At 56.6% G+C, this 25,604-nt stretch overlaps 1 protein-coding gene across 1 annotated transcript in view; it reads right to left on the reverse strand.

The window, feature by feature from the left end:
• Positions 1-3,318, reverse strand: part of anxa2b (annexin A2b) — a 316,940-nt gene extending 313,622 nt beyond the window's left edge. The window contains exon 1 of the mRNA XM_072493096.1: positions 3,218-3,318. The gene's annotated coding sequence lies outside the window, so the exon portion shown is untranslated. The remainder of the gene's footprint in view (positions 1-3,217) is intronic.
• Between the last annotated feature and the right edge of the window lie 22,286 nt (positions 3,319-25,604).

A 25,604-nucleotide genomic window follows, 5' to 3' on the forward strand; every position in this document is an offset into this window, starting at 1 on the left:
ACAGTGGTTCGCACTGTGGCTTCACAGCTCCAGGGTCCCAGGTTCGATTCCCCGCTGGGTGACTGTCTGCGCGGAGTCTGCACGTTCTCCCCGTGTCTGCGTGGGTTTCCTCCGGGTGCTCCGGTTTCCTCCCACAGTCCAAAGATGTGCAGGTTAGGTGGATTGGCCATTCTAAACTGCCCTTAGTGTCCAAAAAGGTTGGGAGGAGTTACTGGGTGGAGGTGTGGGCTTGGGTAGGGTGCTCTTTCCAAGGGCCGAGGCAGACTCGATGGGCCGAATGGCCTCCTGCATTGTAAATTCTATGATTCTATGAATCCCTACAGTGCAGAAGGAGGCCAATCAGCCCATCGAGTCAGCACCGGCCCTCTGAACAAGCACTCCACCCAAGCCTGCTCCCCCTCCCTAGAGCAATAACTCCTTAACCAACACAGCTTTTGGACAATTTAAGTGACAATTTTGCATGGCCAATCCACCTAACCTGCACACCTTTGGACTGTGGGAGGAAACCCGAGCACCCGGAGGAAACCCACGCACACACGGGGGAGAACATGCAAACCCCGCACGAACAGCCACCCGAGGCTAGAATCAAAATCAGGTCACTGCCGCTGTGAGGCAACCGCGCTAATCACTGTGTCACCGTGCTGCCCTGGTACTGTGAGGCAGCAGTGCTAACCAATGTGTCACCATGCCACTCTGGTACTGTGAGGCAGCAGTGCGAACCAATGTGTTACCGTGCCACTCTAGTACTGTGAGGCAGCAGTGCTAACCAATGTGTCACCGTGCCGCCCTGGTACTGTGAGGCAGCAGTGCTAACCAATGTGTCACCGTGCTGCCCTGGTACTGTGAGGCAGCAGTGCTAACCAATGTGTCACCGTGCTGCCCTGGTACTGTGAGGCAGCAGTGCTAACCAATGTGTCACCGTGCCGCCCTGGTACTGTGAGGCAGCAGTGCTAACCAATGTGTCACCGTGCCGCCCTGGTACTGTGAGGCAGCAGTGCGAACCAATGTGTTACCGTGCCACTCTAGTACTGTGAGGCAGCAGTGCTAACCAATGTGTCACCGTGCCGCCCTGGTACTGTGAGGCAGCAGTGCTAACCAATGTGTCACCGTGCTGCCCTGGTACTGTGAGGCAGCAGTGCTAACCAATGTGTCACCGTGCTGCCCTGGTACTGTGAGGCAGCAGTGCTAACCAATGTGTCACCGTGCCCTTTGTCTCTTTGAACCTTTTCTATGTCGCCTTTGACTCAATATTTGTCGAGCGCAAACCAATCTCAGCCCAAGCTTGTGCTATCTGAGATGGTGAAAGGGCTGGGAGGGTAGGGCAGATAATTTTTCCAGTGATTCCATGAGGACAGGGAGCAAGTTACCAGGATTGTACACAGAGGGTGGTGAGGCCATGGATAGTATTGTTGGACCAGGCGATTGAAGCAGAGACCAAGTTAACTATTGAAACCAAGGAAAGGGCGATAAAGGGTTAAATAAAGAGCTGCCTTTACATAGCGACCTCAGACCTACGGGAACAGCATGGGAATAGCAGGTTAACACCAAGAGGACAGACCCGACCACCCCAGGATGTCTCTCCTGGGACGGTGGGAGGGAGATCTGGAGAACGAACCCACTCAACCCCCAATTGTCAGACGCGTAGACACACCCAACCTGCCCCCTCCCAGTGGCAGCACACTGCAGCCGAGGAGACAATGGAACAACAGATCTGCAAAACGTCCAGGAGATTTGATAGTGAGGAATGTCAAGGCCGATCAACAAGAGAAGCAGATGAGGGGAATTTGTGAGGGGAATTGGGGTGGGGGGGGGGGATCGACTGGGTCTGTTTTTTGACTCCATGCTGACCTTTGCTGAGAGAGTGAGGTCATAGGGCTGGACACTGGCAGTAACAGGGAAATTAGACTCGCCCCTCCTCTTCAATATGGGGGGCGGGGGCGAGGTCCAGCTCAGTGAGCTGGACAGCTGGTTTGTGATGCAGGGCGAGGCCAACAGCGCGGGTTCAATCCCCGTACCGGCTGGGGTTATCCATGAGGGCCCCGCCTTCTCCCCTTGCCTGAGGTGTGGGTGATCCTCAGGTTAAATCACCACCAGTCAGCTCCCTCCCCCCCCCCCCCCCCCCCCTCCTCAAAGGCAAAAGCAGCCTCTGGTCATCTGGGACGGTGGCAACTTGACTTTTACTTCAGAATTGCCCCCGCTCTTCAAGATGTTTGAATCTTGCTCCCATTAGAAACTGCCAAGGTAGCATTACCCTTGTTCTGGAGATGGAAGGTAAATTGTTTCGAAGTCCAGAATATTATTCACTGACAAACCTACTCCCGTTTCCATCAAACAACCAATTTGGATCACTGTGTCTCATTCCTAACGTCAATCCAAAACCAACTCACACCCCGTTCCTCGCCCACCCACACCCCACCCTCAGCCAACCCTGCTTCTCAAACCCTCGCCCATGACTTTCTCTAACTTCCACAGTCCCAATACCTCCCTGAACTTTGAGCTGTCCACTTTCAGCTCATCCAAAACCCCTCCAACTCAAAGCCTGCATCGCAGAAAGTCCCATTCAGCCTTCACCTCCGCTCTCCTGATTTACACTTGCTACCGACTTCCATTTTTCACCCTCGTTCTCCAAATTCTCACCCTCGCCTCGCCCCCCTCCAAGACACCCCACCCTTGGACGGCTATACGGCAAAGAAGAAAGTTGCCTCTGGAGTCAGTGGAGCAATGGAAAATCTGTGAACAGGTCACCCAATATTCCCCACCCATCCGGTGCCCCTTACAGCAACCAAGGAAAGACTATCTTTCGAGCCACACAGAGTTGTGGAACAATAAACTCCTGATTGAGAGAGCCCTGGGGGGAATTTGCCAGCCGCTAAATCAAAAGCTTCCAGACTTAAAACTGCACTCACTGCAGTCAATAATCCTGTTAGTCATTGGCACCAGTCCAGGGCTGGTCCAGAGGGCGCGGTATTCGCTACATTACTTGAGTCTGATATTTTATACAGTCACATATTTCAGATTTCACAATCACAGGACAATCCCCAATCAGTTAATTCGCAGATTTAAAACAATCTGGGCAGCAAATGCAGTTTAAGAGATTTTAGAGCATTGCACACAATGATAATGGACTGGACAAATAAGTAGGTGCTGCTTAAGTGGGTTAATTTACAGTTGTGCACCCAGGGGTCGATAGTAACGAGGGTTAGTATTGGAGACTTACCTGTCTGCTCACCAAGTGGCTGAATGGAGACTAAACTTTCTGTAGCTTCTGGGTGTGGTTTTTAAATACCAGCTGACTGTGGCCACATCAACACTCAGTATTTCCCCACCCCCTCACCAAGCCCAGCCCTTTCCCCATAGCACTGAATGTGTTCACTTCCTATTGAACAAGAGTGATTTGGAAAAACAGCCGAGTGTCTGAACCCCAAGCGAGCACACTCCCTCCAGTAAGTGCCACCTCCAAAAAGAAAAAGCGCTCCACTCCACACACCCAACATCCCCACTCTGAAAACCACAGCCATTGCCTGTAACTTGGGGCAGGGGCAGTGAATCGAGGGCCCCCACTGGCCTCAACCCTGCAAAAGACACTCGATTCCCTCTTCAAACATGAACAAGTTCCAACTACGCCTTGCTTTGTCAGGAAGGAACGCGGACTGCAACAATCAGGAGACTGGGGCAGATCAGCAGAGTCAGCAGCTGATATGTTCACTGTGGAAGCCTCATCCGTTTCAAACCCATAAACCTGTTTATAATCAGGATTGGGCGGTTTAACGCGGGGCCCTGTGACAGGGATCATCCAGTGTTTGAAGGAATATGGTCCTGATATTGAAATACTGGTCATGGACAGTGATCGAGCCAACTTCACAATCCCACTCATGAAACTTACAACATCCACTCAGTCCTTTAGGTTACCTTCAGCGCAAAGTATTTTTAAAAGATCAGATCCTGTGCTGTACATTTCTTTGTTCTTTGTTGTTCTTTGAACAGGGGAGCGGGAGGTACTGCCAGTGAACAGGGGAGCAGGAGATACTGCCAGTGAACAGGGAGTGGGAGATACTGCCAGTGAACAGGGGAGCAGGAGATACTGCCAGTGAACAAGGAGCGGGATATACTGCCAGTGAACAGGGGAGTGGGAGATACTGCCAGTGAAAAGGGGAGTGAGAGATACTGCCAGTGAACAGGGAGTGGGAGATACTGCCAGTGAACAGGGGAGCGGGAGATACTGCCAGTGAACAGGGGAGTGAGAGATACTGCCAGTGAACAGCGGAGTGGGGGATACTGCCAGTGAACAGGGAGAGGGAGATACGGCCAGTGAACAGGGGAGTGGGGGATACTGCCAGTGAACAGGGGAGTGGGGGATACTGCCAGTGAACAGGGAGAGGGAGATACTGCCACTGAACAGGGGAGTGCGGGATACTGCCAGTGAACAGGGGAGTGGGAGATACTGCCAGTGAACAGGGAGTGGGAGAAACTGCCAGTGAACAGAGTGGGAGATACTGCCAGTGAACAGGGGAGCGGGAGATACTGCCAGTGAACAGGGAGTGGAAGATACTGCCAGTGAACAGGGGAGTGGGAGATACTGCCAGTGAACAGGGAAGTGGGAGATACTGCCAGTGAAAAGGGAGTGGGAGATACTGCCAGTGAACAGGGGAGCGGGAGATACTGCCAGTGAACAGGGGAGATACTGCCAGAGAACAGGGAGTGGGAGATACTGCCAGAGAACAGGGAGTGGGAGATACTGCCAGTGAACAGGGAGTGGTGATACTGCCAGTGAACAGGGGAGTGAGAGATACTGCCAGTGAACAGCGGAGCGGGGGATACTGCCAGTGAACAGGGAGAGGGAGATACTGCCAGTGAACAGGGGAGTGGGGGATATTGCCAGTGAACAGGGGAGTGGGGGATACTGCCAGTGAACAGGGAGAGGGAGATACTGCCAGTGAACAGGGGAGTGGTGGATACTGCCAGTGAACAGGGGAGTGGGAGATACTGCCAGTGAACAGGGAGTGGGAGAAACTGCCAGTGAACAGAGAGTGGGAGATACTGCCAGTGAACAGGGGAGCGGGAGACACTGCCAGTGAACAGGGGAGTGGAAGATACTGCCAGTGAACAGGGGAGTGGGAGATACTGCCAGTGAACAGGGGAGTGGGAGATACTGCCAGTGAAAAGGGAGTGGGAGATACTGCCAGTGAACAGGGGAGCGGGAGATACCGCCAGTGAACAGGGGAGATACTGCCAGTGAACAGGGAGTGGGAGATACTGCCAGAGAACAGGGAGTGGGAGATACTGCCAGTGAACAGGGAGAGGGAGATACTGCCAGTGAACAGGGGAGTGGGAGACACCGCCAGCGAACAGGGGAGTGGGGGATACTGCCAGTGAACAGGGAGAGGGAGATACTGCCAGTGAACAGGGGAGTGGGGGATACTGCCAGTGAACAGGGGAGTGGGAGATACTGCCAGTGAACAGGGAGTGGGAGAAACTGCCAGTGAACAGAGAGTGGGAGATACTGCCAGTGAACAGGGGAGCGGGAGACACTGCCAGTGAACAGGGAGTGGAAGATACTGCCAGTGAACAGGGGAGTGGGAGATACTGCCAGTGAACAGGGGAGTGGGAGATACTGCCAGTGAAAAGGGAGTGGGAGATACTGCCAGTGAACAGGGGAGCGGGAGATACTGCCAGTGAACAGGGGAGATACTGCCAGTGAACAGGGAGTGGGAGATACTGCCAGAGAACAGGGAGTGGGAGATACTGCCAGTGTACAGGGAGTGGGAGATACTGCCAGTGAACAGGGAGTGGGAGACACTGCCAGCGAACAGGGAGTGGGAGATACTGCTAGTGAACAGGGGAGCGGGAGATACTGGCAGTGAACAGTGGAGCGGGAGATACTGCCAGTGAACAGGGAGTGGGAGATACTGCCAGTGAACAGGGGAGTGGGAGATACTGGCAGTGAACAGTGGAGCGGGGGATACTGCCAGTGAACAGGGGAGCGGGTGATACTGGCAGTGAACAGTGGAGCGGGGGATAGTGGCAGTGAACAGTGGAGCGGGGGATACTGGCAGTGAACAGTGGAGCGGGGGATACTGGCAGTGAACAGTGGAGCGGGTGATACTGCCAGTGAACAGAGGAGTAGGAGATACTGCCAGTGAACAGGGAGTGGGAGATACTGTCGATGAACAGGGGAGTGGGAGATACTGCCAGTGAACAGGGAGTGGGAGATACTGCCAGTGAACTGCAGAGCGGTGGATAGTACCAGTGAACAGGGAAGCGTGAGATACTGCGGAGAACAGGGGAGCGGGAGATACTGCCAGTGAACAGGGGAGCAGGAGATACTGCCAGTGAACAAGGAGCTGGAGATACTGCCAGTGAACAGGGGAGTGGGAGATACTGCCAGTGAACAGGGGAGCAGGAGATACTGCCAGTGAACAAGGAGCGGGAGATACTGCCAGTGAACAGGGGAGTGGGAGATACTGCCAGTGAACAGGGGAGCGGGGGATACTGCCAGTGAACAGGGGAGTGGGAGATACTGCCAGTGAACAGGGAGTGGGAGATACTGCCAGTGAACAGGGGAGCGGGAGATACTGCCAGTGAACAGGGGAGCGGGGGATACTGCCAGTGAACAGGGGAGCGTGAGATACTGCCGGAGAACAGGGCAGCGGGAGATACTGCCAGTGAACAGGGGAGCAGGAGATATTGCCAGTGAACAAGGAGCGGGAGATACTGTCAGTGAACAGGGGAGTGGGAGATACTGCCAGTGAACAGGGGAGCGCGGGATACTGCCAGTGAACAGGGGAGTGGGAGATACTGCCAGTGAACAGGGAGTGGGAGATAATGCCAGTGAACAGGGGAACGGGAGATACTGCCAGTGAACAGGGGAGCGGGAGATACTGCCAGTGAACAAGGAGCGGGAGATACTGCCAGTGAACAGGGGAGTGGGAGATACTGCCAGTGAACAGGGGAGTGGGAGATACTGCCAGTGAACAGGGAGTGGGAGATACTGCCAGTGAACCGGGGAGCGGGAGATACTGCCAGTGAATAGGGGAGTGAGAGATACTGCCAGTGAACAGCGGAGCGGGGGATACTGCCAGTGAACAGGGAGAGGGAGATACTGCCAGTGAACAGGGGAGTGGGGGATACAGCCAGTGAACAGGGGAGTGGCGATACTGCCAGTGAACAGGGAGAGGGAGATACTGCCATGAACAGGGGAGTGGGGGATACTGCCAGTGAACAGGGGAGTGGGAGATACTGCCAGTGAACAGGGAGGGGGAGAAACTGCCAGTTAACAGGGAGTGGAAGATACTGCCAGTGAACAGGGGAGTGGGAGATACTGCCAGTGCAACAGGGGAGTGGGAGATACTGCCAGGGAAAAGGGAGTGGGAGATACTGCCAGTGAACAGGGGAGCGGGGGATACTGCCAGTGAACAGGGAGTGGGAGAAACTGCCAGTGAAAAGGGAGTGGGAGATACTGCCAGTGAACAGGGGAGCGGGAGATACAGCCAGTGAACAGGGGAGATACTGCCAGTGAACAGGGAGTCGGAGATACTGCCAGAGAACAGGGAGTGGGAGATACTGCCAGTGAACAGGGAGTGGGAGATACTGCCAGTGAACAGGGGAGCGGGGGATACTGCCAGTGAACAGGGAGTGGGAGATACTGCCAGTGAACAGGGGAGTGGGAGATACTGGCAATGAACAGTGGAGCGGGAGATACTGCCAGTGAACAGGGAGTGGGAGGTACTGCCAGTGAACAGGGGAGCGGGAGATACTGGCAGTGAACAGTGGAGAGGGGGATACTGCCAGTGGACAGTGGAGCGGGGGATACTGGCAGTGAACAGTGGAGCGGGGGATACTGCCAGTGAACAGAGGAGTAGGAGATACTGCCAGTGAACAAGGAGCGGGAGATACTGCCAGTGAACAGGGGAGTGGGAGATACTGCCAGTGAACAGGGGAGCGGGAGATACTGCCAGTGAACAGGGGAGTGGGAGATACTGCCAGTGAACAGGGAGTGGGAGATACTGCCAGTGAACAGGGGAGCGGGAGATACTGCCAGTGAACAAGGAGCGGGAGATACTGCCAGTGAACAGGAGAGTGGGAGATACGGCCAGTGAACAGGGGAGTGGGAGACACTGCCAGTGAAAAGGGAGTGGGAGATACTGACAGTGAACAGCGGAGCGGGTGATACTGCCAGTGAACAGAGGAGTAGGAGATACTGCCAGTGAACAGGGAGTGGGAGATACTGTCCATGAACAGGGGAGTGGGAGATCCTGCCAGTGAACAGGGGAGTGGGAGAAACTGCCAGTGAACAGGGAGTGGGAGATACTGCCAGTGAACTGCAGAGCGGTGGATCGTACCAGTGAACAGGGGAGCATGAGATACTGCCGGAGAACAGGGGAGCGGGAGATACTGCCAGTGAACAGGGGAGCAGGAGATACTGCCAGTGAACAAGGAGCGGGAGATACTGCCAGTGAACAGGGGAGTGGGAGATACTGCCAGTGAACAGGGGAGCGGGAGATACTGCCAGTGTACAGGGAGTGGGAGATACTGCCAGTGAACAGGGGAGATACTGCCAGTGAACAGGGAGTGGGAGATACTGCCAGAGAACAGGGAGTGGGAGATACTGCCATTGTACAGGGAGTGGGAGATACTGCCAGTGAACAGGGAGTGGGAGACACTGCCAGCGAACAGGGAGTGGGAGATACTGCTAGTGAACAGGGGAGCGGGAGATACTGGCAGTGAACAGTGGAGCGGGCGATACTGCCAGTGAACAGGGAGTGGGAGATACTGCCAGTGAACAGGGGAGTGGGAGATACTGGCAGTGAACAGTGGAGCGGGGGATACTGCCAGTGAACAGGGGAGCGGGTGATACTGGCAGTGAACAGTGGAGCGGGGGATAGTGGCAGTGAACAGTGGAGCGGGGGATACTGGCAGTGAACAGTGGAGCGGGGGATACTGGCAGTGAACAGTGGAGCGGGTGATACTGCCAGTGAACAGAGGAGTAGGAGATACTGCCAGTGAACAGGGAGTGGGAGATACTGTCCATGAACAGGGAAGCGTGAGATACTGCGGAGAACAGGGGAGCGGGAGATACTGCCAGTGAACAGGGGAGCAGGAGATACTGCCAGTGAACAAGGAGCGGGAGATACTGCCAGTGAACAGGGGAGTGGGAGATACTGCCAGTGAACAGGGGAGCAGGAGATACTGCCAGTGAACAAGGAGCGGGAGATACTGCCAGTGAACAGGGGAGTGGGAGATACTGCCAGTGAACAGGGGAGCGGGGGATACTGCCAGTGAACAGGGAGTGGGAGATACTGCCAGTGAACAGGGGAGCGGGAGATACTGCCAGTGAACAGGGGAGCGGGGGATACTGCCAGTGAACAGGGGAGCGTGAGATACTGCCGGAGAACAGGGCAGCGGGAGATACTGCCAGTGAACAGGGGAGCAGGAGATATTGCCAGTGAACAAGGAGCGGGAGATACTGCCAGTGAACAGGGGAGTGGGAGATACTGCCAGTGAACAGGGGAGCGCGGGATACTGCCAGTGAACAGGGGAGTGGGAGATACTGCCAGTGAACAGGGAGTGGGAGATACTGCCAGTGAACAGGGGAACGGGAGATACTGCCAGTGAACAGGGGAGCGGGAGATACTGCCAGTGAACAAGGAGCGGGAGATACTGCCAGTGAACAGGGGAGTGGGAGATACTGCCAGTGAACAGGGGAGTGGGAGATACTGCCAGTGAACAGGGAGTGGGAGATACTGCCAGTGAACCGGGGAGCGGGAGATACTGCCAGTGAATAGGGGAGTGAGAGATACTGCCAGTGAACAGTGGAGCGGGGGATACTGCCAGTGAACAGGGAGAGGGAGATACTGCCAGTGAACAGGGGAGTGGGGGATACAGCCAGTGAACAGGGGAGTGGCGATACTGCCAGTGAACAGGGAGAGGGAGATACTGACATGAACAGGGGAGTGGGGGATACTGCCAGTGAACAGGGGAGTGGGAGATACTGCCAGTGAACAGAGAGGGGGGAAACTGCCAGTTAACAGGGAGTGGAAGATACTGCCAGTGAACAGGGGAGTGGGAGATACTGCCAGTGCAACAGGGGAGTGGGAGATACTGCCAGTGAAAAGGGAGTGGGAGATACTGCCAGTGAACAGGGGAGCGGGGGATACTGCCAGTGAACAGGGAGTGGGAGAAACTGCCAGTGAAAAGGGAGTGGGAGATACTGCCAGTGAACAGGGGAGCGGGAGATACAGCCAGTGAACAGGGGAGATACTGCCAGTGAACAGGGAGTCGGAGATACTGCCAGAGAACAGGGAGTGGGAGATACTGCCAGTGAACAGGGAGTGGGAGATACTGCCAGTGAACAGGGGAGCGGGGGATACTGCCAGTGAACAGGGAGTGGGAGATACTGCCAGTGAACAGGGGAGTGGGAGATACTGGCAATGAACAGTGGAGCGGGAGATACTGCCAGTGAACAGGGAGTGGGAGGTACTGCCAGTGAACAGGGGAGCGGGAGATACTGGCAGTGAACAGTGGAGAGGGGGATACTGCCAGTGAACAGGGGTGCGGGTGATACTGGCAGTGAACAGTGGAGCGGGGGATACTGGCAGTGGACAGTGGAGCGGGGGATACTGGCAGTGAACAGTGGAGCGGGGGATACTGCCAGTGAACAGAGGAGTAGGAGATACTGCCAGTGAACAAGGAGCGGGAGATACTGCCAGTGAACAGGGGAGTGGGAGATACTGCCAGTGAACAGGGGAGCGGGAGATACTGCCAGTGAACAGGGGAGTGGGAGATACTGCCAGTGAACAGGGAGTGGGAGATACTGCCAGTGAACAGGGGAGCGGGAGATACTGCCAGTGAACAAGGAGCGGGAGATACTGCCAGTGAACAGGAGAGTGGGAGATATGGCCAGTGAACAGGGGAGTGGGAGACACTGCCAGTGAAAAGGGAGTGGGAGATACTGACAGTGAACAGGGGAGGGGGAGATACTGCCAGTGAACAGCGGAGCGGGTGATACTGTCCATGAACAGGGGAGTGGGAGATCCTGCCAGTGAACAGGGGAGTGGGAGATACTGCCAGTGAACAGGGAGTGGGAGATACTGCCAGTGAACTGCAGAGCGGTGGATCGTACCAGTGAACAGGGGAGCATGAGATACTGCCGGAGAACAGGGGAGCGGGAGATACTGCCAGTGAACAGGGGAGCAGGAGATACTGCCAGTGAACAAGGAGCGGGAGATACTGCCAGTGAACAGGGGAGTGGGAGATACTGCCAGTGAACAGGGGAGCGGGGGATACTGCCAGTGAACAGGGGAGCCGGGGATACTGCCAGTGAACAGAGGAGTAGGAGATACTGCCAGTGAACAAGGAGCGGGAGAAACTGCCAGTGAACAGGGGAGTGGGAGATACTGCCAGTGAACAGGGGAGCGGGGGATACTGCCAGTGAACAGGGGAGTGGGAGATACTGCCAGTGAACAGGGAGTGGGAGATACTGCCAGTGAACAGGGGAGTGGGAGATACGGCCAGTGAACAGGGGAGTGGGAGATACTGCCAGTGAACAGGGAGTGGGAGATACTGACAGTGAACAGGGGAGGGGGAGATACTGCCAGTGAACAGCGGAGTAGGAGATACTGCCAATGAACAGGGAGTGGGAGATACTGTCCATGAACAGGGGAGTGGGAGATCCTGCCAGTGAACAGGGGAGTGGGAGATACTGCCAGTGAACAGGGAGTGGGAGATACTGCCAGTGAACTGCAGAGCGGTGGATCGTACCAGTGAACAGGGGAGCATGAGATACTGCCGGAGAACAGGGGAGCGGGAGATACTGCCAGTGAACAGGGGAGCAGGAGATACTGCCAGTGAACAAGGAGCGGGAGATACTGCCAGTGAACAGGGGAGTGGGAGATACTGCCAGTGAACAGGGGAGCGGGGGATACTGCCAGTGAACAGGGGAGTGGGGGATACTGCCAGTGAACAGGGGAGTGGGAGATACTGCCAGTGAACAGGGGAGCGGGAGATACTGCCAGTGAACAGGGAGTGGGAGGTACTGCCAGTGAACAGGGGAGCGGGAGATACTGGCAGTGAACAGTGGAGAGGGGGATACTGCCAGTGAACAGGGGTGCGGGTGATACTGGCAGTGAACAGTGGAGCGGGGGATACTGGCAGTGAACAGTGGAGCGGGGGATACTGCCAGTGAACAGAGGAGTAGGAGATACTGCCAGTGAACAAGGAGCGGAAGATACTGCCAGTGAACAGGGGAGTGGGAGATACTGCCAGTGAACAGGGGAGCGGGGGATACTGCCAGTGAACAGGGGAGTGGGAGATACTGCCAGTGAACAGGGAGTGGGAGATACTGCCAGTGAACAGGGGAGCGGGAGATACTGCCAGTGAACAGGGGAGCGGGAGATACTGCCATTGAACAAGGAGCGAGAGATACTGCCAGTGAACAGGGGAGTGGGAGATACGGCCAGTGAACAGGGGAGTGGGAGATACTGCCAGTGAACAGGGAGTGGGAGATACTGACAGTGAACAGGGGAGTGGGAGATACTGCCAGTGAACAGCGGAGCGGGTAATACTGCCAGTGAACAGAGGAGTAGGAGATACTGCCAGTGAACAGGGGAGTGGGAGATACTGCCAGTGAACAGGGAGTGGGAGATACTGCCAGTGAACTGCAGAGCGGTGGATCGTACCAGTGAACAGGGGAGCATGAGATACTGCCGGAGAACAGGGGAGCGGGAGATACTGCCAGTGAACAGGGGAGTGGGAGATACTGCCAGTGAACAGGGGAGCGGGGGATACTGCCAGTGAACAGGGGAGCGGGGGATACTGCCAGTGAACAGGGGAGTGGGAGATACTGCCAGTGAACAGGGGAGCGGGAGATACTGCCAGTGAACAGGGGAGTGGGAGACACTGCCAGTGAAAAGGGAGTGGGAGATACTGACAGTGAACAGGGGAGGGGGAGATACTGCCAGTGAACAGCGGAGCGGGTGATACTGCCAGTGAACAGAGGAGTAGGAGATACTGCCAGTGAACAGGGAGTGGGAGATACTGTCCATGAACAGGGGAGTGGGAGATCCTGCCAGTGAACAGGGGAGTGGGAGATACTGCCAGTGAACAGGGAGTGGGAGATACTGCCAGTGAACTGCAGAGCGGTGGATCGTACCAGTGAACAGGGGAGCATGAGATACTGCCGGAGAACAGGGGAGCGGGAGATACTGCCAGTGAACAGGGGAGCAGGAGATACTGCCAGTGAACAAGGAGCGGGAGATACTGCCAGTGAACAGGGGAGTGGGAGATACTGCCAGTGAACAGGGGAGCGGGGGATACTGCCAGTGAACAGGGGAGCGGGGGATACTGCCAGTGAACAGAGGAGTAGGAGATACTGCCAGTGAACAAGGAGCGGGAGATACTGCCAGTGAACAGGGGAGTGGGAGATACGGCCAGTGAACAGGGGAGCGGGGGATACTGCCAGTGAACAGGGGAGTGGGAGATACTGCCAGTGAACAGGGAGTGGGAGATACTGCCAGTGAACAGGGGAGCGGGAGATACTGCCAGTGAACAGGGGAGCGGGAGATACTGCCAGTGAACAAGGAGCGGGAGATACTGCCAGTGAACAGGGGAGTGGGAGATACGGCCAGTGAACAGGGGAGCGGGAGATACTGCCAGTGAACAGGGAGTGGGAGATACTGCCAGTGAACAGGGGAGTGGGAGATACGGCCAGTGAACAGGGGAGTGGGAGATACTGCCAGTGAACAGGGGAGCGGGGGATACTGCCAGTGAACAGGGAGTGGGAGAAACTGCCAGTGAAAAGGGAGTGGGAGATACTGCCAGTGAACAGGGGAGCGGGAGATACAGCCAGTGAACAGGGGAGATACTGCCAGTGAACAGGGAGTCGGAGATACTGCCAGAGAACAGGGAGTGGGAGATACTGCCAGTGAACAGGGAGTGGGAGATACTGCCAGTGAACAGGGGAGCGGGGGATACTGCCAGTGAACAGGGAGTGGGAGATACTGCCAGTGAACAGGGGAGTGGGAGATACTGGCAATGAACAGTGGAGCGGGAGATACTGCCAGTGAACAGGGAGTGGGAGGTACTGCCAGTGAACAGGGGAGCGGGAGATACTGGCAGTGAACAGTGGAGAGGGGGATACTGCCAGTGAACAGGGGTGCGGGTGATACTGGCAGTGAACAGTGGAGCGGGGGATACTGGCAGTGGACAGTGGAGCGGGGGATACTGGCAGTGAACAGTGGAGCGGGGGATACTGCCAGTGAACAGAGGAGTAGGAGATACTGCCAGTGAACAAGGAGCGGGAGATACTGCCAGTGAACAGGGGAGTGGGAGATACTGCCAGTGAACAGGGGAGCGGGGGATACTGGCAGTGAACAGTGGAGCGGGGGATACTGCCAGTGAACAGGGGAGTGGGAGATACTGCCAGTGAACAGGGGAGCGGGAGATACTGCCAGTGAACAGGGGAGTGGGAGATACTGCCAGTGAACAGGGAGTGGGAGATACTGCCAGTGAACAGGGGAGCGGGAGATACTGCCAGTGAACAAGGAGCGGGAGATACTGCCAGTGAACAGGAGAGTGGGAGATATGGCCAGTGAACAGGGGAGTGGGAGACACTGCCAGTGAAAAGGGAGTGGGAGATACTGACAGTGAACAGGGGAGGGGGAGATACTGCCAGTGAACAGCGGAGCGGATGATACTGCCAGTGAACAGAGGAGTAGGAAATACTGCCAGTGAACAGGGAGTGGGAGATACTGTCCATGAACACGGGAGTGGGAGATCCTGCCAGTGAACAGGGGAGTGGGAGATACTGCCAGTGAACAGGGAGTGGGAGATACTGCCAGTGAACTGCAGAGCGGTGGATCGTACCAGTGAACAGGGGAGCATGAGATACTGCTGGAGAACAGGGGAGCGGGAGATACTGCCAGTGAACAGGGGAGCAGGAGATACTGCCAGTGAACAAGGAGCGGGAGATACTGCCAGTGAACAGGGGAGTGGGAGATACTGCCAGTGAACAGGGGAGCGGGGGATACTGCCAGTGAACAGGGGAGCGGGGGATACTGCCAGTGAACAGAGGAGTAGGAGATACTGCCAGTGAACAAGGAGCGGGAGAAACTGCCAGTGAACAGGGGAGTGGGAGATACTGCCAGTGAACAGGGGAGCGGGGGATACTGCCAGTGAACAGGGGAGTGGGAGATACTGCCAGTGAACAGGGAGTGGGAGATACTGCCAGTGAACAGGGGAGTGGGAGATACGGCCAGTGAACAGGGGAGTGGGAGATACTGCCAGTGAACAGGGAGTGGGAGATACTGACAGTGAACAGGGGAGGGGGAGATACTGCCAGTGAACAGCGGAGCGGGTGATACTGCCAGTGAACAGAGGAGTAGGAGATACTGCCAATGAACAGGGAGTGGGAGATACTGTCCATGAACAGGGGAGTGGGAGATCCTGCCAGTGAACAGGGGAGTGGGAGATACTGCCAGTGAACAGGGAGTGGGAGATACTGCCAGTGAACTGCAGAGCGGTGGATCGTACCAGTGAACAGGGGAGCATGAGATACTGCCGGAGAACAGGGGAGCGGGAGATACTGCCAGTGAACAGGGGAGCAGGAGATACTGCCAGTGAACAAGGAGCGGGAGATACTGCCAGTGAACAGGGGAGTGGGAGATACTGCCAGTGAACAGGGGAGCGGGGGATACTGCCAGTGAACAGGGGAGCGGGGGATACTGCCAGTGAACAGGGGAGTGGGAGATACTGCCAGTGAACAGGGGAGCGGGAGATACTGCCAGTGAACAGGGAGTGGGAGGTACTGCCAGTGAACAGGGGAGCGGGAGATACTGGCAGTGAACAGTGGAGAGGGGGATACTGCCAGTGAACAGGGGTGCGGGTGATACTGGCAGTGAACAGTGGAGCGGGGGATACTGGCAGTGAACAGTGGAGCGGGGGATACTGCCAGTGAACAGAGGAGTAGGAGATACTGCCTGTGAACAAGGAGCGGAAGATACTGCCAGTGAACAGGGGAGTGGGAGATACTGCCAGTGAACAGGGGAGCGGGGGATACTGCCAGTGAACAGGGGAGTGGGAGATACTGCCAGTGAACAGGGAGTGGGAGATACTGCCAGTGAACAGGGGAGCGGGAGATACTGCCAGTGAACAGGGGAGCGGGAGATACTGCCATTGAACAAGGAGCGGGAGATACTGCCAGTGAACAGGGGAGTGGGAGATACGGCCAGTGAACAGGGGAGTGGGAGATACTGCCAGTGAACAGGGAGTGGGAGATACTGACAGTGAACAGGGGAGTGGGAGATACTGCCAGTGAACAGCGGAGCGGGTGATACTGCCAGTGAACAGAGGAGTAGGAGATACTGCCAGTGAACAGGGAGTGGGAGATACTGTCCATGAACAGGGGAGTGGGAGATACTGCCAGTGAACAGGGGAGTGGGAGATACTGCCAGTGAACAGGGAGTGGGAGATACTGCCAGTGAACTGCAGAGCGGTGGATCGTACCAGTGAACAGGGGAGCATGAGATACTGCCGGAGAACAGGGGAGCGGGAGATACTGCCAGTTAACAGGGGAGCAGGAGATACTGCCAGTGAACAAGGAGCGGGAGATACTGCCAGTGAACAGGGGAGTGGGAGATACTGCCAGTGAACAGGGGAGCGGGGGATACTGCCAGTGAACAGGGGAGCGGGGGATACTGCCAGTGAACAGGGGAGTGGGAGATACTGCCAGTGAACAGGGGAGCGGGAGATACTGCCAGTGAACAGGGGAGTGGGAGACACTGCCAGTGAAAAGGGAGTGGGAGATACTGACAGTGAACAGGGGAGGGGGAGATACTGCCAGTGAACAGAGGAGTAGGAGATACTGCCAGTGAACAAGGAGCGGGAGATACTGCCAGTGAACAGGGGAGCGGGGGATACTGCCAGTGAACAGAGGAGTAGGAGATACTGCCAGTGAACAAGGAGCGGGAGATACTGCCAGTGAACAGGGGAGTGGGAGATACGGCCAGTGAACAGGGGAGCGGGGGATACTGCCAGTGAACAGGGGAGTGGGAGATACTGCCAGTGAACAGGTAGTGGGAGATACTGCCAGTGAACAGGGGAGCGGGAGATACTGCCAGTGAACAGGGGAGCGGGAGATACTGCCAGTGAACAAGGAGCGGGAGATACTGCCAGTGAACAGGGGAGTGGGAGATACGGCCAGTGAACAGGGGAGTGGGAGATACTGCCAGTGAACAGGGAGTGGGAGATACTGACAGTGAACAGGGGAGGGGGAGATACTGCCAGTGAACAGCGGAGCGGGTGATACTGCCAGTGAACAGAGGAGTAGGAGATACTGCCAATGAACAGGGAGTGGGAGATACTGTCCATGAACAGGGGAGTGGGAGATCCTGCCAGTGAACAGGGAAGTGGGAGATACTGCCAGTGAACAGGGAGTGGGAGATACTGCCAGTGAACTGCAGAGCGGTGGATCGTACCAGTGAACAGGGGAGCATGAGATACTGCCGGAGAACAGGGGAGCGGGAGATACTGCCAGTGAACAGGGGAGCAGGAGATACTGCCAGTGAACAAGGAGCGGGAGATCCTGCCAGTGAACAGGGGAGTGGGAGATACTGCCAGTGAACAGGGGAGCGGGGGATACTGCCAGTGAACAGGGGAGCGGGGGATACTGCCAGTGAACAGGGGAGTGGGAGATACTGCCAGTGAACAGGGGAGCGGGAGGTACTGGCAGTGAACAGTGGAGAGGGGGATACTGCCAGTGAACAGGGGTGCGGGTGATACTGGCAGTGAACAGTGGAGTGGGGGATACTGGCAGTGAACAGTGGTGCGGGGGATACTGGCAGTGAACAGTGGAGCGGGGGATACTGGCAGTGAACAGTGGAGCGGGGGATACTGCCAGTGAACAAGGAGCGGGAGATACTGCCAGTGAACAGGGGAGTGGGAGATACTGCCAGTGAACAGGGGAGCGGGGGATACTGCCAGTGAACAGGGGAGTGGGAGATACTGCCAGTGAACAGGGAGTGGGAGATACTGCCAGTGAACAGGGGAGCGGGAGATACTGCCAGTGAACAGGGGAGCGGGAGATACTGCCATTGAACAAGGAGCGGGAGATACTGCCAGTGAACAGGGGAGTGGGAGATACGGCCAGTGAACAGGGGAGTGGGAGATACTGCCAGTGAACAGGGAGTGGGAGATACTGACAGTGAACAGGGGAGTGGGAGATACTGCCAGTGAACAGCGGAGCGGGTGATACTGCCAGTGAACAGAGGAGTAGGAGATACTGCCAGTGAACAGGGAGTGGGAGATACTGTCCATGAACAGGGGAGTGGGAGATACTGCCAGTGAACAGGGGAGTGGGAGATACTGCCAGTGAACAGGGAGTGGGAGATACTGCCAGTGAACTGCAGAGCGGTGGATCGTACCAGTGAACAGGGGAGCATGAGATACTGCCTGAGAACAGGGGAGCGGGAGATACTGCCAGTGAACAGGGGAGCGGGAGATACTGCCAGTGAACAGGGGAGCAGGAGATACTGCCAGTGAACAAGGAGCGGGAGATACTGCCAGTGAACAGGGGAGTGGGAGATACTGCCAGTGAACAGGGGAGCGGGGGATACTGCCAGTGAACAGGGGAGCGGGGGATACTGCCAGTGAACAGGGGAGTGGGAGATACTGCCAGTGAACAGGGGAGCGGGAGATACTGCCAGTGAACAGGGGAGCGGGGGATACTGCCAGTGAACAGGGGAGCGTGAGATAGTGCCGGAGAACAGGGGAGCGGGAGATACTGCCAGTGAACAGGGGAGCAGGAGATACTGCCAGTGAACAAGGAGCGGGAGATACTGCCAGTGAACAGGGGAGTGGGAGATACTGCCAGTGAACAGGGGAGCGGGGGATACTGCCAGTGAACAGGGGAGTGGGAGATACTGCCAGTGAACAGGGAGTGGGAGATACTGCCAGTGAACAGGGGAGTGGGCGATACTGCCAGTGAACAGGGGAGTGAGGGATACTGCCAGTGAACAGGGGAGTGGGGGATACTGCCAGTGAACAGGGAGAGGGAGATACTGCCAGTGAACAGGGGAGTGGGGGATACTGCCAGTGAACAGGGGAGTGGGTGATACTGCCAGTGAACAGGAGAGTGGGAGATACTGCCAGTGAACAGGGGAGTGGGAGATACTGCCAGTGAACAGGGGAATGGGAGAAACTGCCAGTGAACAGAGACTGGGAGATACTGCCAGTGAACAGGGGAGCGGGACATACTGCCAGTGAACAGGGAGTTGAAGTTACTGCCAGTGAACAGGGGAGTGGGAGATACTGCCAGTGAACAGTGGAGTGGGAGATACTGCCAGTGAAAAGGGCGTGGGAGATACTGCCAGTGAACAGGGGAGCGGGAGATACTGCCAGTGAACAGGGAAGATACTGCCAGTGAACAGGGAGTGGGAGATACTGCCAGAGAACAGGGAGTGGGAGATACTGCCAGTGAACAGGGCGTGGGAGACACTGCCAGTGAACAGGGAGTGGGAGATACTGCCAGGAAACAGTGGAGCGGGGATACTGCCAGTGAACAGGGCGTGGGAGATACTGCCAGTGAACAGGGGAGCAGGAGATACTGGCAGTGAACAGTGGAGCGGGGGATACTGGCAGTGAACAGTGGAGCGGGGGATACTGGCAGTGAACAGTGGAGCGGGGGATACTGCCAGTGAACAGAGGAGTAGGAGATACTGCCAGTGAACAGGGAGTGGGAGATACTGTCCGTGAACAGGGGAGTGGGAGATACTGCCAGTGAACAGGGGAGTGGAAGATACTGCCAATGAACAGGGAGCGGGAGATACTGCCAATGAACATGGCGCGGGAGATACTGCCAATGAACAAGGGAGCAGGAGATACTGCCAGTGAACAGGGAGTGGGAGATACTGCCAATGAACAGGGAGCGGGAGATACTGCCAATGAACAAGGGAGCAGGAGATACTGCCAGTGAACAGGGGAGTGGGAGATACTGCCAATGACCAGGGAGCGGGAGATACTGCCAGTGAACAGGGGAGCGGGGGATACTGCCAATGAACAAGGGAGCAGGAGATACTGCCAGTGAACAGGGAGTGGGAGATACTGCCAGTGAACAGGGGAGAGGGAGATACTGCCAGTGAACAGGGCGTGGCAGATACTGACATTGAACAGGGAGTGGGAGATACTGCCAGTGAACAGGGCGTGGCAGATACTGACATTGAACAGGGGAGTGTGAGATACTGCCGGAGAACAGGGGAGCGGGATATACTCCCAGTGAACAGGGGAGTGGGAGATACTGCCAGTGAACAGGGGAGTGGGAGACACTGCCAGTGAACAGGGGAGCGGGAGATACTGCCAGTGAACAGGGGAGCGGGATATACTGCCAGTGAACAGCGGAGTGGGAGATACTGCCAGGGAGCGGGGGATACTGCCAGTGAACAGAGTAGCGGGCGATACTGCCAGTGTACAGGGAGTGGGGGATACTGCCAGTGAACAGGGGAGCGGGAGATACTGCCAGTGAACAGGGGAGAGGGAGATACTGCCAGTGAACATGGGAGCTGGAGATACTGCCAGTGAACAGGGGAGCGGGAGATACTGCCAGTGATCAGGGGAGTGGGAGATACTGCCAGTGAACAGGGTAGCGGGAGATACTGCCAGTGAACAGCGCAGAGGGAGATACTGCCAGTGAACAGGGAGTGGGAGATACTGCCAGTGAACAGGGAGTGGGAGATACTGCCAGTGAACAAGAGAGTGGGAGACACTGCCAGTGAACAGGGGAGTGGGAGATACTGCCAGTGAACAGGGGAGTGGGAGAAACTGCCAGTGAACAGAGAGTGGGAGATACTGCCAGTGAACAGGGGAGCGGGAGATACTGCCAGTGAACAGGGAGTGGAAGTTACTGCCAGTGAACAGGGGAGTGGGAGATACTGCCAGTGAAAAGGGCGTGGGAGATACTGCCAGGGAACAGGGTAGCGGGAAATACTGCCAGTGAACAGGGAAGATACTACCAGTGAACAGGGAGTGGGAGACACTGCCAGTGAACAGGTTGTGGGAGACACTGCCAGTGAACAGTGAGTGGGAGATACTGCCAGTGAACAGTGGAGCGGGGATACTGCCAGTGAACAGGGGGTGGGAGATACTGCCAGAGAACAGGGAGTGGGAGATACTGCCAGTGAACAGGGAGTGGGAGACACTGCCAGTGAACAGGGTGTGGGAGACACTGCCAGTGAACAGGGAGTGGGAGATACTGCCAGTGAACAGTGGAGCGGGGATACTGCCAGTGAACAGGGCGTGGGAGATACTGCCAGTGAACAGGGGAGCGGGACATACTAGCAGTGAACAGTGGAGCGGAGGATACTGGCAATGAACAGTGGAGCGCGGGATACTGCCAGTGAACAGAGGAGTAGGAGATACTGCCAGTGAACAGGGAGTGGGAGATACTGTCCGTGAACAGGGGAGTGGGAGATACTGCCAGTGAACAGGGGAGTGGAAGATACTGCCGGTGAACAGGGGAGTGGGAGATACTGCCAGTGAACAGGGAGCGGGAGATACTGCCAATGAACAGGGGAGCAGGAGATACTGCCAGTGAACAGGGAGTGGGAGATACTGCCAGTGAACAGGGGAGCGGGAGATACTGCCAGTGAACAGGGGCGTGGCAGATACTGCCAGTGAACAGGGAGTGGGAGATACTGCCAGAGAACTGTGGAGCGCTGGATACTAACAGTGAACAGGGGAGCGTGAGATACTGCCGGAGAACAGGGGAGCGGGATATACTGCCAGTGAACAGGGGAGCGGGAGATACTGCCAGTGAACAGGGGAGCGGGATATACTGCCAGTGAACAGCGGAGTGGGAGATACTGCCAGGGAGCGGGTGATACTGCCAGTGAACAGAGGAGCGGGCGATACTGCCAGTGTACAGGGAGTGGGGGATACTGCCAGTGAACAGGGGAGCGGGAGATACTGCCAGTGAACAGGGGAGCGGGAGACACTGCCAGTGAACAGGGGAGCTGGAGATACTGCCAGTGAACAGGAGAGTGGGAGATACTGCCAGTGAACAGGGGAGTGGGAGGTACTGCCAATGAACAGGGGAGTGGGAGAAACTGCCAGTGAACAGAGAGTGGGAGATACTGCCAGTGAACAGGGGAGCGGGAGATACTGCCAGTGAACAGGGAGTGGAAGTTACTGCCAGTGAACAGGGGAGTGGGAGATACTGCCAGTGAACAGGGGAGTGGGAGATACTGCCAGTGAAAAGGGCGTGGGAGATACTGCCAGTGAACAGGGCAGCGAGAGATACTGCCAGTGAACAGGAAAGATACTGCCAGTGAACAGGGAGTGGGAGATACTGCCAGAGAACAGGGAGTGGGAGATACTGCCAGTTAACAGAGGAGTAGGAGATACTGCCAGTGAACAGTGAGTGGGAGATACTGTCCGTGAACAGGGGAGTGGGAGATACTGCCAGTGAACAGGGGAGTGGGAGATACTGCCGGTGAACAGGGGAGTGGGAGATACTGCCAGTGAACAGGGAGCGGGAGATACTGCCAATGAACAGGGGAGCAGGAGATACTGCCAGTGAACAGGGAGTGGGAGGTACTGCCAGTGAACAGGGGAGCGGGAGATACTGCCAGTGAACAGGGGCGTGGCAGATACTGCCAGTGAACAGGGAGTGGGAGATACTGCCAGTGAACTGTGGAGCGCTGGATCCTACCAGTGAACAGGGGAGCGTGAGATACTGCCGGAGAACAGGGGAGCGGGATATACTGCCAGTGAACAGGGGAGGGGAGATACTGCCAGTGAACAGGGGAGTGGGAGATACTGCCAGTGAACAGGGGAGGGGAGATACTGCCAGTGAACAGGGGAGGGGAGATACTGCCAGTGAACAGGTGAGCGGGATATACTGCAGGTGAACAGGGGAGTGGGAGATGCTGCCAGTGAACAGGGAGTGGGAGATACTGCCAGTGAACAGGGAGTGGGAGATACTGCCAGTGAACAGGGGAGCGGGATATACTGCCAGTGAACAGGGGAGTGGGAGATACTGCCAGTGAACAGGGGAGTGGGAGATACTGCCAGTGAACAGGGGAGCGGGAGATACTGCCAGTGAACAGGGGAGCGGGATATACTGCCAGTGAACAGCGGAGTGGGAGATACTGCCAGGGAGCGGGGGATACTGCCAGTGAACAGAGGAGCGGGCGATACTGCCAGCGTACAGGGAGTGGGGGATACTGCCAGTGAACAGGGGAGCGGGAGATACTGCCAGTGAACAGGGGAGCGGGAGATACTGCCAGTGAACAGGGGAGCTGGAGATACTGCCAGTGAACAGGGGAGCGGGAGATACTGCCAGTGATCAGGGGAGTGGGACATACTGCCAGTGAACAGGGGAGCGGGAGATACTGCCAGTGAACAGGGGAGCGGGAGATACTGCCAGTGAACAGGGAGTGGGAGATACTGCCAGTGAACAGGGAGTGGGAGATACTGCCAGTGAACAGGGGAGCGGGAGATACTGCCAGTGAACAGGGCAGTGGCAGATACTGCCAGTGACCAGGGAGTGGGAGATACTGCCAGTGAACAGGGGAACAGGAGATACTGCCAGTGAACAGAGAGCGGGAGATAGTGCCACTGATCAGGGAGTGGGAGATATTGCCAGTGAACAGGGGAGCGGCAGATACTGCCAGTGAACAGGGGAGTGGGAGATACTGCCGGAGAACAGGGGAGCGGGATATACTGCCAGTGAACAGGGGAGTGGGAGATACTGCCAGTGAACAGGGGAGTGGGAGATACTGCCAGTGAACAGGGGAGTGGGAGATACTGCCAGTGAACAGGGGAGGGGAGATACTGCCAGTGAACAGGTGAGCGGGATATACTGTAGGTGAACAGGGGAGTGGGAGATGCTGCCAGTGAACAGGGAGTGGGAGATACTGCCAGTGAACAGGGAGTGGGAGATACTGCCAGTGAACAGGGGAGCGGGATATACTGCCAGTGAACATGGGAGTGGGAGATACTGCCAGTGGACAGGGGAGTGGGAGATACTGCCAGTGAACAGGGGAGGTGGAGATACTGCCAGTGAACAGGGGAGCGGGATATACTGCCAGTGAACAGCGGAGTGGGAGATACTGCCAGGGAGCGGGGGATACTGCCAGTGAACAGAGCAGCGGGCGATACTGCCAGTGAACAGGGGAGCGGGAGATACTGCCAGTGAACAGGGGAGCTGGTGATACTGCCAGTGAACAGCGGAGCGGGAGATACTGCCAGTGATCAGGGGAGTGGGACATACTGCCAGTGAGCAGGGGAGCGGGAGATACTGCCAGTGAACAGGGGAGCGGGAGATACTGCCAGTGAACAGGGAGTGGGAGATACTGCCAGTGAACAGGGAGTGGGAGATACTGCCAGTGAACAGGGGAGCGGGAGATACTGCCAGTGAACAGGGCAGTGGCAGATACTGCCAGTGACCAGGGAGTGGGAGATACTGCCAGTGAACAGGGGAACAGGAGATACTGCCAGTGAACAGGGAGCGGGAGATAGTGTCACTGATCAGGGAGTGGGAGATATTGCCAGTGAACAGGGGAGCGGCAGATACTGCCAGTGAACAGGGGAGTGGGAGATACTGCCTGTGAACAGTGGAGCGGGGCATACTGCCAGTGAACAGGGGAGCGGGAGATACTGCCAGTGAACAGGGAGTGGGAGATACTGCCAGTAAACAGGGGAGTGGGAGATACTGCCAGTGAACAGGGGAGCGGCAGATACTGCCAGTGAACAGGGGAGCAGGGGGCAATGCCAGTGAACAGTGGAGCGGGGAATACTGCCAGTGAACAGAGGAGTGGGCGATATTGCCAGTGATCAGGGGAGTGGGAGATACTGCCAGTGAACAGGGAGTGGGGAATACTGCCAGTGAACAGGGAGCGGGAGATACTGCCAATGAACAGGGAGGGGGGAATACTGCCAATGAACAGGGAGGGGGGTACACTGCCAGTGAACAAGGAGCAGGAGATACAGCCAGTGAACAGGGAATGGGAGAGACTGCCAGTGAACAGGGAGTGGGAGATACTGCCAGTGAACAGGGGAGTGGGAGATACTGCCAGTGAACAGGGAGTGGGAGATACTGCCAGTGAACACTGGAGCGGGGGATACTGCTAGTGAACAGGGAGCTGGAGATTCGGCCAGTGAACAGGGGAGCAGGGGATACTGCCAGTGAACAGTGGAGCGGGGGATACTGCCAGTGAACAGGGGTGTGGGTCATACTGCCAGTGAACAAGGAGTGGGAGATACTGCCAGTGAACAGGGAGTGGGAGATACTGCCAGTGAACAGGGGAGCGGGAGATATTGCCAGTGAACAGGGGAGTGGGGGATACTGCTAGTGAACAGGGAGCGGGAGATACTGCCAGGAAACAGGGAGTGGGAGATATTGCCAGTGAACAGGGGAGCGGGAGATACTCCCAGTGAACAGGGGAGTGAGAGATACTGCCAGTGAACAGGGAGCGGGAGATAATGCCAGTGAACAGGGGACTAGAAGATACTGCCAGTGAACAGGGGAGCAGGAGATACTGCCAGTGAACAGGGGAGTGGGAGATACTGCCAGTGAACAGGGGAGTGGGAGATACTGCCAGTGAACTGGGAGTGGGAGA

The sequence above is a fragment of the Scyliorhinus torazame genome, chromosome 30, assembly GCF_047496885.1.
Source record: "Scyliorhinus torazame isolate Kashiwa2021f chromosome 30, sScyTor2.1, whole genome shotgun sequence".
NCBI classification, from domain to species: Eukaryota; Metazoa; Chordata; class Chondrichthyes; order Carcharhiniformes; family Scyliorhinidae; genus Scyliorhinus; species Scyliorhinus torazame.